The 4,670-nt window shown below is 36.7% G+C and overlaps 1 pseudogene; it reads left to right on the top strand.

The window, feature by feature from the left end:
• Positions 1–2,022: 2,022 nt before the first annotated feature.
• On the top strand, positions 2,023–3,378 carry LOC129015169 (histone-lysine N-methyltransferase SETMAR-like; annotated as a pseudogene).
• Positions 3,379–4,670: the final 1,292 nt, after the last annotated feature.

The raw sequence follows: 4,670 nt of genomic DNA, 5'->3' as shown, positions 1-4,670 counted from the left end.
GGCTGAACAACATTAGATAGGAAGAAAACAATTTCAAATTGTTAAAAGGCACAATTTATAATGGAGTTAAGTCACAAATCATTATGTAACAAAATATTCAATAGTAAAATAGTAAAAGCTCTTAGAAAATGGAATGTTACTTCAATACAACTTTCTCAGTTTTAGACAGATCAAGTAATTCAAAATGAAGTTACAGAGGTTTATAGGTAATTTAATTAAAAAGCTGAAATACATAATACATAAATAAAATATATTTTAAAATAACCAAACATTAATAAACATTAAAATACATATATAACACTGAGAGCTTTTCCTTAGAAAACAAAATTGCTATCAGCGTTAATCCTGAAGGATTCATTGCATGCAGTTAGTTAAGCAGTCTTTTTTGTTTTGTTTTTTGAGATGGAGTCTCACTGTCCCCGAGGCTGGAGTGCAGTGGCGCGATCTCGGCTCACTGCAAGCTCCGCCTCCTGGGTTCACGCCGTTCTCCTGCCTCAGCCTCCCGAGTAGCTGGGATTACAGGCACCTGCCACCACGCCCGGCTAATTTTTTCGTATTTTTAGTAGAGACGGGGTTTCATCATTTTAGCCAGGATGGTCTCGATCTCCTGACCTCGTGATCCACCTGCCTCAGCCTCCCAAAGTGCTGGGATTACAGGCATGAGCCACCACGCCCAGACGTTAAGCAGTCTTTAAACATGGAAATAAACAGGGACAAGGTAAAAGAACACTTCTTGAGGGATTTGAGCTCATTTTTATTTAAGCCTTTTAATAGTTTTTTTTTCTTAATATGATTCTAGAGTCCTGCAAGTGACTTGTGATGATGAACACTTCTTGAAGCACCTGGCCAAGGTGTAAGGAATCCTGTCAGCTCATAAGTTAGGCTGAGCTAGAAGGGATCTGAAAAATAAGGTTTCGCTGTACATCATTCAGAAGCAGTAGAAGAATGCTTCATCTAAAAGCATTCTTCCAGGATTAAATGTGCACATCAAAGTAATATATATTGAATTTCATGTCTGTGGTTACAATTACCCCTTATCTACATCTGTACATATATTATTTTCTCATTAAGTATCTTCTCCTTAGAAAGGTTGTTCCACTACTGTCTGCATCTGAACAGAAAACTAACTTCAGAAAACCTTCTTGGAAACAACAACAGAGCAAAATGAAGCAGGGTCTGGCCAATGATTTTCAGGAAGCCTGAGACTTAAAGGGATTCTCAGAAGAAACTCAGAAAAGTCGCTAACTTGTCTGTGAAGCCAGAATTGTGATCGGCTTCAGCGAGGGAATCAGAATGCTGGGATCTCACCTATATCAGCTTCACTAGTGTCAGGAGTCTCTGAACTACATATGATGATATAGGACAGGGAAAATGGGCTGGGGTCAGGGTGCTTGCAGAGACGGGGGGAATAGCACATGTGGAATCAGGGCCACTCTAGATTGGGATATAGTGCTTAGAAATAACAGTTATTAACTGCAAGCAATGACAGTAGAAGTCAGTGTACATAAGTTTGTGGGTAAACTCAGATCAGAGATGAAAGTGCTAAAATGAGAGTTAGGATGTTGACCTAGAGGATGTCATGTAGACAACATCTTGTTAAAACGGGGCCTATTTTTAGGACTAAATGCTGCAAACAGGTTCATACTTCTTACCACCGTTGAGATATGAAATTATAAACCTGGGAGTTGATATCATACGACAATTCTTATTTTTCTCAAATAATATTAATTAGCATATGATAAAAGTAGCATATTGACAGAAATGCAATTATTTAGGTAATTGTGTAATAGCCCCTGTAATAGCTAATATCTATATATTACCCAAATAAATGGGAATATATATTATGATTAGGTTAGCACAAACATAAGTGCTGTTTTTGCATTATTGGAATTTGTCGTTTGATATTCTAATACATTCTTTAATAAATGTGGTTATGTTATACATCATTTTTATAAGCATTTTTCGCTTTATGTCTTTTGCTAATGACATTACTTGCTGTTTATTTTGTGTTGATTTTAGACTATGGAAACGATGTCAGACAAAATGCAAATTCGAACAATCTTCTTATTTGAGTTCAAAATAGGTCATAAAGCAGTAGAAACAACTCACAACATCAATAAAGCATTTAGCCCAGGAACTGCTAATGAACGTACAATGCAGTGGTGGTTCAAGAAGTTTAGCAAAGGAGACGAGAGCCTTGAATACAAGGAGCATAGTGGCTGGCCGTTGGAAGTTGACAACGAAGAGTTGAGAGCAATCATCAAAACTGATCCTCTTACAACTACACAAGAAGTTGCTGAAGAACTCAGTGTCAACCATCCTATGATAGTTCCACATTTGAAACAAATTGGAAAGGTAAAAACGTTCCATAAGTGGGTGCCCCATGAGCTGAGTGAAAATCAAAAAAAAAAATCATCGTTTTGAACTGTCATCTTCTCTTTTTCTGTGCAACAATGAACCATTTATTGATCAGATTGTAATGTGTGATGAAAAGTGGATTTTATACAACAACCAGCACTGATCAGCTCAGTGGCTAGACTAAGAAGAAGCTTCAAAGTACTTCCCAAAGCCAAATTTGCACCAAAAAAAGGTCATGGTCACTGTTTGGTGGTCTGCTGCTGGTGTGATCCATTACGGCTTTCTGAATCCAGGTGAAGCCATTACATCTGAGGAGTATGCTCAGCAAATCAATGAGATGCACAGAAAACTGTAACGCCTGCAGCTAGCATTGGTCAACAGAAAGGGTACAATTCTCCTCGACAACGCCCAACCACACGTTGCACAACCAACACATCAAAAGTTGAATGAATCGGGCTACAAAGTTTTGCCTCAACCGCCATATTCACCTGACCTCTTGCCAACCAGCTACCACTTCTTCAAGCATCTCAACAACTTTGTGCAGGGAAAACACTTCCACAACCAGCAGGATCCAGAAAATCCTTTCCAAGAGTTCATCAAATCCCGAAGCATGGATTTTTTTTTTTTTTTTTTTAATCTAAGTTTCTTTAATATTCTTGATCTGGGTAAACATTTTCATAAGTTAATTTTGTGAATTTTGAGTTTAAAATATGTCCTGCTCTAATTTATTTCACCATGTGTAAAATAAAAAGGCAACCATAGTATTTTAGTCCATATAAAACCATGTTTCCACTTATAAAAACAGACTTTTTTTTGGACAGTTTAACAGTTACAGAAAAACTGAACAGGAATTACAGAGAGTCCCCATATGTCCCCTTAAGCCCTCTTCCCTTCAGTTTCCACTATTAGTAACATCTTGCATTAGTGTGGAAGCATGGATTTTTATGCTACAAGAATAAAAAAACTTATTTCTCATTGGAAAGAAAAAGTGTTGATTGTAATGGTTCCTATTTTGATTAATGAAGATGTGTTTGAGCCTAGTTATAATGATTTAAAATTCATGGTCTGAAACTGCAATTACTTTGGCACCAACATAATAGTTTTACTGTTGTATCCATCAGTCTTGTATATTTACACATAAATACGGAAAAACTTTCTAAGATTCTAGAGTAGATTTGAAAGGAACCATGGAGATTACTGAACTGAACAAACAATGTATGACTGTCCCTCAAAAAAGCATGCATTCAGTACTGTTCATTTTGTCCAAGGCACTAGCATCTTTCTTCTTTTACTTCTTCGGCCAAGAAGCATCCTCTATGCAATAACCACAATGATATTTTGAAAATGTGGATCATGCCACTCTCTCTCTTAAAACCTTTATTTCTGTTGTCATTTGATCGAAACTAAATGCTGCCATTGTCTTAAAAGCCCTGCAAGACCTTGCTTCTGGTGCATTAGGTCTCCAATCTCTCCAAGCCAATCTGCCTTGCTGAGAACACTGCAAGCACATTGGCTTTCTTTAGGTTTTTTGGAACTTCAAGATTCTTTGCAATGTCAGAATATTTGCACTTGCTATTACCTCTTCTGCTGGCTGTTGAAATTGCAGGTTTCTTCTCATTCTTCTCATTTGTGTTGGTTCAAACATCACAAACCCCTACGGGCTCTCTCACATTTAGTATGTAGTTTTATCACATTATTCTATTTACAGAGTGCAATAAGTACTTTTATGAACAGTACAAAGTACTTTCCTCACTTATGTGTTTACATGTTTACAGGCCCTTTACTCTATTAGAATTTAAGCCCCACGAGGTAAGCAACTGTGTCCACTGTATGTCATTGTGACTAATATTTCAATTACCAATTGTTCCAATTTCTCAGTTAATTTAAGTAAATGTTGATTTCCCTTGAAGAGGTCCTTGTACTAATTTTTGAAGCTTTTAGAAACTATTTGTCAAGCAACACTGTGGTAGTTTAATTTTTTAGTTTCTGACTGCTAAAAACAGCTTTCTGAAACTCCTTAGGAGTATATTTTCTTTTCTTTAATTTTTTTTACCCTCGAGTATATAGGGGTCTGTTCACTTACTGTTTCTTGTTTTCCCAAAGAGATGAACAGTCTGTGAAAGCCAAGGTATGTCTCTTAGATATATCTTTCCTTCCAGTCTCATAACAGGCCTATCTTATTTAGGCACTCAATAAAGAATACCTTACCTTGGAATTGACAGCATTCTTAATAGAGTTTCTATATTAGTCCGAAGTATTTTGGTAGGAAGTATCAGAAACTCAGCTTAGATAGCTCAAGTAAAATGAATTTA

Source organism: Pongo pygmaeus, chromosome 18 (genome assembly GCF_028885625.2).
Source record: "Pongo pygmaeus isolate AG05252 chromosome 18, NHGRI_mPonPyg2-v2.0_pri, whole genome shotgun sequence".
Lineage (NCBI taxonomy): Eukaryota > Metazoa > Chordata > Mammalia > Primates > Hominidae > Pongo > Pongo pygmaeus.
Note: the sequence above shows the minus strand (reverse complement) of the source record. Positions and strands in the feature narration are given on the sequence as shown.